Genomic DNA, 14,305 nt, shown 5'->3' with positions numbered 1-14,305 from the left:
GGCTTTCTACACTGTAGTTATTATTACAATTTTCCCACTTACTTCACCTTAGAGAAGTATGGTGTCTCAGCAGAACTCTTCTGCCCAAAGTGCTTCCACTCAGAAGTTAAGCTCTGCTCCATTTTTGTTAATCTTGGTGGCCTACAATGTCCCTAGTTTCTATGATATGAGTTTTACAATTGTGTTTTCAAATAAATATCGCTTTCTCTGCAGGTGTATCCATTTTCCCACGTGAGAGAGTAATAAGCATCTGCATGACATTGGAGGCTCACTGCAAAAATAAAAAATATTTTGATCAGGCACTTATTTGTAGTTAATCTCTATGATAACACTTCGTGGGGATTAGTGATGGTTAAATTGATTTTAGAAAAACAGCCCTAACATAGCATGTTTTCATTTGGAAAGAGGAGAGGGAGTTTCATTTTTTCATTTCAGCAAATACTTACGGAGTCCTTACTATGTGCCAGGTACTGTACCTGGGTAGAGGGAATAGATTTCATTTTAAGTGATCACTGAGTGATTGATGGAGGCCGTTTGTAATGCTGTGTTAAGATGGATTGTGATCTTGAGCTGGCAGAAAAGATTGCCAGGGATTGAGAGAGGGGGACGACAAAATTGGAACGTGTACGTGCTGCTTAGGATGTAACTACAACAACACAAGCAAAATCCACACTTGAGTCGCTGCATTAGACACTCCCTGTATTTATAAAGTGTTTTGAATATGTTGACTCTTTTGGACTTTATTATATATGCGTATTATAATGTATTATACATGTATGATCATTTGGTATATTTTGTCTCACCCATAACATCATTCTGTACCATCTTGGTATAACTTCAAAGAGAAGTTATTCATTATCTTCAGATATACAACAAAGACATAGTCCCTTCCCTTTAGGAATTTACAGTTTAAAATAGACACTACTAAGACCAAAACACCCTATAAATATCAAACGGGTACCTACATTGAATAAAACATTTTGTATTTCCAGAAATGTTACTTACCTACCTTAATCAGCATGTGTGCTAGTAATTTTTGCTTCTGTTTCTGCAAAAACAGAAAGAACTAATGGTTCAGTCCTAATGGGGAACGAGAATAGATGTCACAAAATCATACAGTTCTTTAAATGAGTTTTCCCCATCCTTCTTATTATTGTTATGCTCTTTATCTCTGTTTGCTGCTCTAAAATATTAACCTTTAAAAAAAATTCATTGCACAGTTGGTTGCAGCACTGTGATCTGCCAAATTAGAGCATTCTGAATGTTTATGTCTTTGGGAATCCCCAGCAGGTCTGCCTAAATTCCCTGAAGAGAGAGAAAAATTCAAATCATTGTTTCCCCCTTCTTGCTTTTGTTCACAGAACGGACCTGCTCATGAAAAGCAAGAGCACAGAGATGAGGGATCAGGAAATTGTAGGACAAGGCAGCTGAGTTCTGCTTTGTGGAGCATTATCAGAAGTGAGCCCTACTGTCAGTCACCATGAGGTGTCTCGGTGACTGAGGCGGATTTGTGTGAACTGTCAGTTGAAAGCATTGACAGTGTTCCATTAGTAATGAATTATGGGAGTAATTTCATTAATTTCTTTACCTCAGTCAGTAGATGTTAGTGTAAGTTGCTCAACCAAACATCAAAAGAACCATTGCATTTTAACCTTTTAGTCTTTTACTGTGTAACCAGGAACAGCAAAGAAATAAATTAGCGTAACATTCCCTAAAAAAAAAAACAAAAAACGACTGAAGATAAGCAGTGGACATAATTTTTCCTGTTTTTAATTTAATAGCAAGTTTATGGTTTTATGCAAAACCATTCACATTACATTTGACCCTCTGGGAGCTGCCTTTTTTTTCTGTGGGTATAATTTTGATCTTTAATAATCTGTTGTTAAATCCAGTCTGAGTTTGATTAATGAATTGTGATGAGCCGGTGCATTAATTTGCAGGTTTGGTCTAATGCCCTAAAAGGCTGCTTTGTTGTGGATGTTATTAATGCTAAACTCTTCAGGAGGAGCCATGGGATGGCAGTGTGCTCCAAATAATGGACTAGCTACTTCTTTGGGAAATCCCAGTGATGGAGCCGAAGCTCTAGAAGTGACTGTGGAGCCATGTGATTGAAAGCAGAAATCCTGATTTAGCTTTATGTTCCAGAACAGGGGGCTGCAGTCTGCAAGGGGTCTCTGGATGGAATTCAGGGGAGTCTGTGAATTTAGATAGTAAAAAAATTCTGTACTTTCATTAACCGCTACTGAAATTTAACATTCTGTTCAATTATAAACATAGGCAACAGACCACAGTATTATTAATAGTAGCTGTGACTTTGTCATCAATAGAAACCACAGGTATTTTCATAACACATTATAAGGTTGTAAGTACCTCAACATGTCATTTATGCTCCCCGCTGCTTCAAAGTTACCAGTCGTTATTATGACAGCCACTCCATCTGGTTATTTACTGTGTTAGTGAAGAAGCAGACATATATTACTATATCACAAATTTTACAATTGATAACTGTATTTTAATATAATTGGTTTCATTTATAATCTTATTTTAGACATGATTCAGAGAAGGGGTCTATGGCCCCCATACGGTTAAGAAAACCCCCTTTTTTGAGTGACTGTGTCTGTGCTGCCATCTTTCCCCCTGGTAAGTCCATCCTTCTATTCCTCAGACTCTGTTGCCAGGAATAGGTCTAAGGTTCAAGCATGTTACCCACATGGCCAGATGCTAGCAGTGACTGAGGTGTGCTAACATTATCAACTTCTCAGTTACTCCCCTGCTTTTCTACCCTAGACTCCTGGAAGCTGTGAACTGTTTGTCTTATTCACTGATAATTTCCCAAGCACATATGGTACTTTTTGACACACAGTAGGCACTTAGTAACTGCCTAATGAACGAATGATAGTTCAAAAGGAGATAGTTTTTTGCCCCATTTGAATGAATCTGTGTTTTAAAATCTTTTTTTTCCGCATGAAATAAAATCTAGTATCCACATTCTAAAGAGTTTATGGCATTATAAAAGGTATTTACAAGGCATTAGGAATGTTTATAGGAACTGATATTGACCAGTTTATTGTCCAGCAGCTCAGCTTATCAGGGAACTGTACACTCTTGTAGCCGATTTTTAAAAGGATTGTTATAATTAAACAAAGAGAACTGTTAATCTCCAAAGGCGAATATAGCTGCAGAGAGATAGGAAAATTAGATTATCGAAATAGATTAACATGTGTGTTGGGAGTATGAAGAAGTGTATGGATATGTTTTATGTGTGTTTCTGTGTGTAAAGAGACCCAGCCCAGGTGAGAGAGTCTTTAGAGCTGTAAGTTGCCTTGGAGATTATTTTTCAATTTAATTTAACAAGTATTGAAACTGAAGTGCAAAGAGGTTAAATGATCAGTGACCTCCTAATTGCTAAATCCAATAAAGCCTGCCCGGACCTTATCTTACTCGGCCACTCTATTGCATTTTGTGTTGCTCACCTTTTCCTTTTCCTCGAAGCCTGTGCATATGCTGTTTCCACCAACCCAGAATGCTTTCCTTTTTGCTCCTTTCTATCCCTGCCCCCTACTCTTTCTTATTCCAGAAGAACACATCGTTTAAACCTTCCTGGTCTCCATCTCTCAAGAAGAGCTTCGTTCTAGTTAAGTGCTTATCCTTAAAAAAAAAAAAATTCCAACCTTCCCAAGTAGCCTTTCCTGCCCTGGAGCACAGGCTCCGGACGCGCAGGCTCAGCGGCCACGGCTCACGGGCCCAGCCGCTCCGCGGCATGTGGGATCTTCCCGGACCGGGGCACGAACCCGTGTACCCTGCATCAGCAGGCGGACTCTCAACCAGTGCGCCACCAGGGAAGCCCCCTAAGTAGCCTTTTTAGACACTTTTAAAACTCTCCTGGCTGTTCCCCGTGCCCACTCTCCATCCTCTGGTGTACTTTTAGTACCATAGATAGACTGTACATCTGTTTATGTATTACAGCCTTTGGAGGGCAACAAACCATTATAATACCTAAGATATTTTCACCCCAAGAACCAATTTCACCTCCCTGGGGGTAAGATCACCCCTGTTGAGAATGCATGCTCTTGTAGAACTTGAATGTCACCAGACTCTCCCTGTCTTCTGTGGGTTCAAACAAAGTTACAAATGGCACCAACCTCCCATTCTGTGAACAGAAATTCCAGTCTTTTCTATGCAGTTTCTTCCCTCCTCAAACTCCTCAGGAGTGTTTACCTGTTTTTATGAAATTAGTCTTTGTCCCGTCTTCCTGTTTCTGCCTGCAGGCGAACTGGGAACACAGACACTACCTTCGAGGATGAACTGTAGAGGAACTGACCTCCATTTTGCCCTTGGTCTTGATGGTCAAGCCTGATGAAGTGCTATTGGTGGGTAGTGAATCTTGGAACCCTCTGCTGTTGCTGCCACCGCAGCTGTCTGGTGGGTGGGGAGGATGGTGGCCATCGCTGCTCTTGCTGCTGGCTGCAGGTGCCTGTGTTTGCTGGCCTTGGCTGGGATCTCTGGTAGAGTCATTGCTCAGCCAAGTGTGCTTTTTGGTGACATAACTCCTTCAATTCCCATCTGACACAGATATGTTCTCTAGGGTACAGCTAAGATACCAGGTGAATTTGCAACTTCCTGGGTAGTGCATGGTCCCTCTGGCCTCCAAGCTTGGGTCATGCTGTTCCATCTTCCTGAAATGCCCTTCTCCCTTTCAAGTAGATAACTTGACTCTTGGTTACAATATTACAATACCACTTCTTTCAGGAAGCTTCTCGAATTCCCCTTCAGAGTCTATGTGTGATACCCCTCCTGCACACTCCCATGGTGTCCTGGATTCCTAGAGTTATTGTATGCAGACTGTTTATTTGTCTGTATATCCCATTATACTCTAAGCTCCTTACAGGTAGAAAACATACAGGGTCTAGCCTAGCACGGTTCCAGTCATCTAGAAGGCACTCCATAAATGCTTATGGAACAGATAAATTGATTCTAGATACCTGCGATACAGCGGTGAACAAAATAAACAAGTCTTTGCCCTCTTGGAGGTTACATTCCAGTGGGTAAACATAGATAATAAACAAGTAAATATGTACAATGTATAGTATGTCAATGTTGATAAGAGCTATGGAGGAAAATTAAGCAGGAAATGCCTAATGCGGAACTGATTTTTTTTCTTCTTTGAACTTGCTGTATGTTCAGTCTCTCTTATCCTAGCAGATGGCAACTCCATTCTTCTAGCTGTTTGAATCAAAACCCTGGAAGTCATCCTTCGTCTTTCTCTTACACTCGTTCAATCTGTTATTGTCTCCTCCTGCTAGAATGTAAGTCCCATGAGGGCAGGAATCATGCCTCTTTTGTTTACTAATTTGTCCTCGGCACTAGACCAGTACCTGCTCATATTGACACTGGATTCATGTTTGGTGAATTGAACTGAAGAGGAATTGGAAGTTGTTGGTGGAGGGAATTGCAATGATAATGGTCAGGGACAAAGGTGATTTTTATGCAGAGACCTGAGTAAATGAGCTTTGTGAATCTAGGGGGAGAAACATCCAAGCAGAGGACACAGCGAGTGCAAATGTCATGGGGCAGGAATGTCCCTGGTGTGTTCTGTGAAGAGTAAAGAGGTGGTTAAGACTGGAGTAGAGTGAATCAGCGGTGGAGTGGGGGTGGGTAGGAGATGAAGTAAGGGGATGGTAGTGCAGATCATTCAGAGATGAAGGTCATGACAATTATTTGGCTTTTATTGTGAATGAAATGAGAAGGCAGTTGGACAATTTTGTGGAGTAGTAAGATGATCTGATTCAGCTTGAACAGTTCACTGTGGTGACTGAATTGACAATAGACTATAGGGAGCGAGGGCAGAAGCAGGAAGACTGACATAAAACTCTGAAATAAATCAAGAAAGAGATGCTGTTGGTTTACACAAGATTAGCAGCTGGGAGGTAGTGAGAAATGGCCAGATTTTGTATTAATTTTGAATTAAAGCCAACAGGACATGCTGATGATCTAGATGTGAGGTGTGAGAAAAAGAGGAGCCAGGAATAATTTCTGTTTATTTTTTAAGTAAAATTTTTTTACAATATAACAGGCATGTAGAAAAATGCCCAAATCATAAATGTACAGCTTGGTGAATTTTTCACAGAGGGACAAGACTCAAGTAGTCACCTTCTCCAGTAAGACCTAGAACATTACCAGCCCCCAAGAGGCCCCTACTAGGCTGCTTCTCAGTCATTTTCCCTCATTCTCAGTGTAACCACTGTCATTGAGTTTTCCCACTGAACCTGTATTCACAAGTTTTGATAGATCATATTTTCATTATTATTTAGTTCAAAATATTTTCTAATTTCCATTTTGATTTCTTCTTTAACCAATTTCCAAATATTTGGTGGATGTTCTAGTTATTTTGTTACTGATTTCTAGCTTAATTCCACTGGGGTCAGAGAATACATTAATGCTTTCAATATTTTGAAATTTTGGGGAATGTGGAGACTTGTTTTATGGCCCAGCATATAGTCAGTTTTGGTAAATGTCTTATGTCCCTTTAATACATTAGAGGCAGAATTTTTTTTTTTTTTTCGCGGTACACGGGCCTCTAACTGTTGTGGCCTATCCCGTTGCGGAGCACAGGTTCCAGACGTGCAGGCTCAGTGACCATGGCTCACGGGCTCAGCCGCTCTGCGGCATGTGGGATATTCCCAGACCGGGGCACGAACCCATGTCCCCTGCATCGGCAGGCGGACTCTCAACCACTGCGCCACCAGGGAAGCCCCTAGAGGCAGAATTTTATATATGTCAATTAAGGCAAGTTTATTAATATATAATGCTTTGTATTTCTGTGGTGTCTGTTGTAACTTCTCCTTTTTCATTTCTAATTTTATTGATTTGAGTCCTCTCTTTTTCTTGATGAGTTTGGCTAATGGTTTATCAATTTTGTTTATCTTCTCAAAGAACCAGCTTTTAGTTTTATTGATTTGTGCTATTGTTTCCTTTGTTCCTATTTCATTTATTTCTGCTCTGATCTTTATGATTTCTTTCCTTCTGCTAACTTTGGGTTTTGTTTGTTCTTCTTTCTCTAGTTCCTTTAAGTGTAAGGTTAGATTGTTTATTTGAGACTTTTCTTATTTCTTGAGGTAGGCTTGTATAGCTATAAACTTCCCTCTTAGAACTGCTTTTGCTGCATCACATAGGTTTTTTTTTTTTTTTTTTTTTGCGGTACGCGGGCCTCTCACTGCTGTGGCCTCTCCCGTTGTGGAGCACAGGCTCTGGATGCGCAGGCTCAGCGGCCATGGCTCACGGGCGCAGCCGCTCCGCGGCATGTGGGATCTTCCCGGACCGGGGCATGAACCCGCGTCCCCTGCATCGGCAGGCGGACTCCCAACCACTGCGCCACCAGGGAAACCCCATCCCATAGGTTTTGGATCATCGTGTTTTCATTGTCATTTGTCTCTAGGTATTTTTTGATTTTCTCTTTGATTTCTTCAGTGATCTCTTGGTTATTTTGTAGCGTATTGTTTAGCCTCCATGTGTTTGTGTTTTTTACATTTTTTCCTTGTAATTCATTTCTAATCTCATAGCGTCGTGGTCAGAAAAGATGCTTGATATGATTTCAATTTTCTTAAATTTACTGAGGCTTGATTTGTGACCCAAGATGTGATCTATCCTGGAGAATGTTCCGTGTGCACTTGAGAAGAAAGTGTAATCTGCTGTTTTTGGATGGAATGTCCTATAAATATCTATTAAATCTCTGGTCTATTGTGTCATTTAAAGCTTCTGTTTCCTTATTTATTTTCATTTTGGATGATCTGTCCATTGCTGTAAGTGAGGTATTAAAGTCCCCCACTATTATTGTGTTACTGTTGATTTCCTCTTTTATAGCTGTTAGCAGTTGCCTTATGTATTGAGGTGCTCCTATGTTGGGTGCATATATATTTATAATTGTTATATCTTCTTTTTGGATTGATCCCTTGATCATTATATAGTGTCCTTCCTTGTCTCTTGTAACATTCTTTATTTATTTATTTTTTGTGGTACGCGGGCCTTTCACTGTTGTGGCCTCTCCCATCGTGGAGCACGGGCTCTGGGCTCACAGGCTCAGCGGCCATGGCTCATGGGCCCAGCTGCTCCGTGGCATGTGGGATCTTCCTGGACCGGGGCACGGACCCGTGTCCCCTGCATCGGCAGGTGGACTCCCAACTGCTCGCCACCAGGGAAGACCAACATTCTTTATTTTAAAGTCTATTTTACCTGATATGAGTATTGCTACTCCAGCTTTCTTTTGATTTCCATTTGCATGGAATATCTTTTTCCAGCCCCTCACTTTCAGTCTGTATGTGTCCCTAGGTCTGAAGTTGGTCTTTTGTAGACAGCATATATATGGGTCTTGTTTTTGTATCCATTCAGCAAGCCTGTGTCTTTTGGTTGGAACATTTAATCCATTCACGTTTAAGGTAACTATCGATATGTATGTTCCTATGACCATTTTCTTAATTGTTTTGGGTTTGTTTTTGTAAGTCCTTTTCTGCTCTTGTGTTTCCCACTTAGAGAAGTTCCTTTAGCATTTGTTGTAGAGTTGGTTTGGTGGTGCTGAATTCTCTTAGCTTTTGCTTGTCTGTAAAGCTTTTGATTTCTCCATCGAATCTCCATGAATGAGATCCTTGCTGGGTAGAGTAATCTTGGTTGTAGGTTCTTCCCTTTCATCACTTTAAGTATGTCATGCCACTCCCTTCTGGCTTGTAGAGTTTCTGCTGAGAAATCAGCTGTTAACCTTATGGGAGTTCCCTTGTATGTTGTTTGTTGTTTTTCCCTTGCTGCTTTCAATAATTTTTCTTTGTCTTTAATTTTTGCCAATTTGATTACTATGTGTCTCGGCATGGTTCTCCTTGGGTTTATCCTGTATGGGACTCTCTGCACTTCCTGGACTTGGGTGGCTATTTCCTTTCCCATGTTAGGGAAGTTTTTGACTATAATCTCTTCAAATATTTTCTCTGGTCCTTTCTCTCTCTCTTCTCCTTCTGGACCCCTATAATGCGAATGTTGTTGCATTTAATGTTGTCCCAGAGGTCTCCTAGGCTGTCTTCATTTCTTTTCATTCTTTTTTCTGTATTCTGTTCCACAGCAGTGAATTCCAGCTTTCTGTCTTCCAGGTCACTTATCTGTTCTTCTGCCTCAGTTATTCTGCTATTGATTCCTTCTAGTGTAGTTTTCATTTCAGTTATTTTATCGTCCATCTCTGTTTGTTTGTTCTTTAATTCTTCTAGGTCTTTGTTAAATGTTTCTTGCATCTTCTCGATCTTTGCCTCCATTCTTTTTCCGAGGTCCTGGATCATCTTCACTATCATTATTCTGAATTCTTTTTCTGGAAGTTTGCCTATATCCACTTCATTTAGTTGTTTTTCTTGGGTTTTATCTTGTTCCTTCATCTGGTACATAGCCCTCTGCCTTTTCATCTTGTCTATCTTTCTGTGAATGTGATTCTTGTTCCACAGGCTGCAGGATTGTAGTTCTTGCTTCTGTTGTCTGCCCTCTGGTGGATGAGGCTATCTAAGAGGCTTGTTGTTTTTACTATTTAAAAAGTGATTTTATTATAACATAAAGCATACACTCCAAAGAGAGATAATGTATCACATATGTGTACAGTTTAAAGAATAATAGCAGCCGGCTGGGAGGAGCTGACAGGCGGCCCCGGGGAGGCCAAGGCATTGGCCCGAGTGCAATGGCAGGGTGCATGGCCGAAGTGAGCTGGAAGGGCTTGGAGCGAAGAGCCCAGACCAATTGCTATAGTTTAGCCTGTGATGCTTATGATTAGAGTCAACAATTTGAAATGGCCAGCTCACCTGATGCAGTTGTCTCTTCTCTACCAGCTTTCTTAAGGTCTGGCTCAGTTTATGAACCTCTTAAAAGCATTAATGTTCCAAGACCTGATAATGAAACTGTGGGATAAATTGGGTCACTAGTACAGAATTGTCAAGTCAACACTGCTGCTGTACCGAAGCCCAACTGCAGGTCTCTTTCCCACAAAAACATGTGGTGATGATCAGGAGGCCAAGATCCATGACAGTCTATACTGCCCTGCTGTGCCCTGGGCTTTGGCTCTTGTATCAGTCGCATTGATGATGACAAGGGAAGGACCCGTGAGTTGGAGCACTTGGCTATAAAATGTATGAGAGGAATTGTCTACTGCTATATGCGTCAGGCCGATAAGGTCCAGCAGTTTAAGCAGGATCCGTGCCCAACACGTTGTCTTCACTCTGTTCTCAATGTACATACAGGGATGAGATTCTCTCCTATCAGGATTATGGTCATCTTCAGATAAATGCAGCATCACTCTATCTCCTTTACCTTGTGGAAATGATTTCCTCAGGACTGCAGATTATCTATAACACTGATGAGGTCTCTTTCATTCAGAACCTTGTATTTTGTGTGGAAAGAGTTTACTGTGTGCCTGACTTTGGTGTCTGGGAGAGAGGAAGCGAGTATAATAATGGCAGCACGGAGCTGCATTCGAGCTCTGTTGTCTTAGCAAAAGCAGCTGTAGAAGCAATTAATGGAGTCAACGTCTTTGGCAACCAGGCCTGTTCTTGGTCGGTTATATTTGTGGATCTCGATGCTCACAATCGCAACTGGCAAACTTTGTGCTCACTGTTACCCAGAGAATCAAGATCTCATAACACAGATGTTGCCCTGCTCCCCTGCATCAGTTATCCTACGTTTGCCTTGGACGATGAGGTTCTGTTTAGCCAGACACTCAATAAGTGGTTAGAAAATTAAAAGGGAGATATGGATTTAAGCATTTCTTGAGAGATGGGTATAGAACATCATTGGAAGATCCTAATAGACGCTACTGCAGACCAGCTGAAATTAAGCTGTTTGATGGCATTGAATGTGAATTTCCCATATTTTTCCTTTACATGATGATTGATGGTGTTTTTAGAGGCAATCCCAAGCAAGTAAAAGAATATCAGGATCTTCTGACTCCAGTGCTTCATCAGACCACAGAAGGTTATCCTGTCATACCAAAGTACTACTGTGTTCCAGCTGATTTTGTAGAATATGAAAAAAGAAACCCTGGTAGTCAGAAGGGATTTCCTAGCAACTGTGGCCGTGATGGAAAACTATTACTTGGGGGACAAGCCCTTTATGTCATCACAAAACTCCTGGCTGATGAATTAATTAGTCCTAAAGACATTGATCCTGTTCAGTGTTATGTCCCACTACAGAATCAATGTAATGTAAGCATGAGGTTTTCCAATCAGGGCCCACTGGAAAATGATTTGGTTGTTTATGTAGCGCTTATAGCAGAAAGCCAATGCCTTCCAGTTTTCCTCAACACATATGGTATTCAGACTCAAACTCCTCAACAGGTAGAACCCATTCAGATCTGGGCCCAGCAGGAGCTTGTGAAAGCTTATTTCCATCTGGGGGTCAATGAAAAATCAGGACTCTGCGGAAGGCCAGATAGGCCCATTGGCTGCCTCCATACATCAAAGATTTATTGCATTCTAGGAAAGACTGTGGTTTGTTACCCTATCATCTTTGACCTAAGTGATTTCTAAATGTCTCAAGATGTTTTACTGCTGGTAGATGACATAAAGAATGCACTACAGTTTATTAAGCAATACTGGAAAATGCGTGGGCATCCACTTTTCCTTGTTCTCATCCAGGAAGACAGTATAAGAGGTAGCCAATTCAATCCCATATTAGATATGCTGGCAGCTTTTAAGAAAGGAGTGGTTGGAGGAGTTAAAGTTCACGTTGATCATCTACAGACACTAATATCTGGAGCTGTGGTAGAACAACTTCTTACGAATCAGTGACACAGAAGAGCTTCCAGAATTTAAGAGTTTTGAGGAACTAGAAGTTCCCAAACATTCAAAAGTCAAATGACAAAGCAGCACCTCCAGTGCTCCTGAACAAGAACAGCAGCCAGATGTTACCATTACTGAATGGAAAAACAAACCCACCCATGAAATTCTTCAAAAACTGAATGACTATAGTTGTCTGCTTAGCCAAGTCATCCTGCTGGGTATACTGCTCAAAAGAGAAGGACCCAACTTTAACACAAAGGAAGGTACTGTTTCTGATCACATTGAGAGAGTCTATAGAAGAGCTGGCAGCAAAAAATGTCAGTTGGTGGTGCGCCATACAGCAAGCCTTTTAAGTAAACTAGTGGACAGCCTGGCCCCGTCCATTACTAATGCTTTAGTGCAGGGCCAACAGGTAACTCTGGGTGCCTTTGGACACGAAGAAGAGGTTATCTCTAATCCTTTGTCTCCAAGAGTGATTAAGAACATCATCTATTACAAGTGTAATACCCATGATGAGAGGGAGGTGGTCATTCAGCAAGAACTGGTCATTCATATTGGCTGGATCATCTCCAATAACCTGGAGTTATTCCGTGGCATGCTGAAAATACGAATTGGCATTGTGTGAGGCAGTGCAGTAAGGCACATGACCAGGCTCTAGCATCCAGCAGAACTGAGTGCAAGTCCTGACCGCCACTCATCATCTCAGTGGCCTGAGGCCAGTGGCTGAACCTCCCTTCTGCTTTCATACCAGCTTCATTGTTTCGTGTGAGATGAAACAAGATAATATGTTTAAAAGGCCTGCCACAACTGAGTAAAGTATAAGTGCTTCTTTTCATTTTTTTAAACATATTTTTGATTGTATTGAATACAGGTATCACGTAAATATGTTCTAATTGTAAAAAAGTCAACAAAAAACAATAATTGAGCATATAGAGTAACCTAATATGTGGCCAATTTGGGGGATGTTCAAGTGTTTGAAAAGAATATGTAGCCTGTCAGGTGCAAATACATGTGAATGTGTGTGAGTGTGAATAAGTGTTTAGCTTGCTAATTGTATAATTAGATCATCGGTATCCTTACTATTTCTGTCCTACTTGACCTTCGATTGCTGATAAATTGTAAAATGTTCTCCTGATTATGAATTTGTCAGTTTCTCCTTGCATTTTTATCCATTTTGCTTTATATATTTTAAAGCTTTGTTTCTGTCCATGTTACCATGTTTTAACAATATATCTTTCCTTATGTCATTTATTTTGTAATTGAATTATTTTTAAAAAATTATTTTTAATTTCAAACATCTACAAAAGTATAGAAAATAGTATAATAAAGCCCATACTATTACTCAGCTTCAACAATAATAAAAAAAAAGAATAATAGAAAAACAAGCACTGTACAACTTAAAGATACAGAAGCCCCTTAATCTCCTCATTTGTGTTGCTACCTAGTACACTCTCATACTTCTATCCTGAATTTTTTGTTACTCGCCCTTACTTTTAATAACTTTTTCATTAATATAAGCATCGCTAAATTATTGTTTAGTTTTACCAGTTTTCATCTCCATATCTAGTAGATTAACTTTTAAGCATCAGTTTTAAATGTCCTTTTTTATGTTTAATCATGGTATTTACATGATATATCTCCATTCTTTTACTGTCAACCTTTCTGTATCCTTATATTTAAGATGTCCTTATTTAGGCAACATATAATTAAATTTTTATTTTTTCATCTAGTTGGACAAACTTTGTCTTTCAATCGAAGTATTTAGTCCATGTACATTTAATATAATTACTGATATATTTGGAATTCTATTTACTGGATATAACAACAGCCTTAACCTAATAAAGTCTAATGTAAATTATAGTTTTACCACTTCCCAGACAATGCTAGGATTTAAGAATACATTAAATCCATTTATCCCTTTCTGCTGTTTGATTTACTGCTGTCATACATTTATTTTAATTTTATATGTATGTAAACTTCACCACATGTTATTATTGTCATTTATATATTTGACTCCTGTTGCTCTTCATTCTTTCCTGCATTTCTGTCTTTCCATCTGGGATCATTTTCATCTTGTCTAAACTCCTTCAGCATTTCTTTTAATAGGGATCTGCTGACAACAAACTTTTTTTGATGCCTTTATGTTTGAAGGATATTTTCATTGTGTATAGACTTCTAAGTCGTCAATAATTTCTTCCAGCACTTCATGATATCATTCTGTTTTCTTCTGGCTCCTATGGTTTCTGTTGAGAACTTAGTTATCATTGTTGTAGTTTCTTTGAAGGTACTATGCTTTTTTGTCTGGCTGTTCTTATGGCTTATTCTTTGTCTTTGTCATTTGGCAGTTTTACTATGATGAGACTAGTAATGTCTGTATCCTTCTTGGGATTTGATATTGTTCATCTGTTTGGAAATTTCTCAGACATTACCTATTCGAACAATGCTTTTGCCTCCATTTCTCCTCTAATCTATTTCTGTACTTCTGGAGCTCCAGTTACACTTAGAACTTTGCCGTC

General features: G+C 39.9%; 1 pseudogene; it reads left to right on the top strand.

Moving 5' to 3' along the window:
- Positions 1 to 2,556: 2,556 nt before the first annotated feature.
- Positions 2,557 to 13,918, top strand: LOC101337282 (phosphorylase b kinase regulatory subunit beta pseudogene; annotated as a pseudogene).
- Positions 13,919 to 14,305: the final 387 nt, after the last annotated feature.

Source organism: Tursiops truncatus, chromosome 1, assembly GCF_011762595.2.
Source record: "Tursiops truncatus isolate mTurTru1 chromosome 1, mTurTru1.mat.Y, whole genome shotgun sequence".
In the NCBI taxonomy this organism is placed as follows: Eukaryota; Metazoa; Chordata; class Mammalia; order Artiodactyla; family Delphinidae; genus Tursiops; species Tursiops truncatus.
The sequence above is the reverse complement of the archived record's forward strand: the minus strand, read 5'-3'. Positions and strand labels throughout refer to the sequence as shown.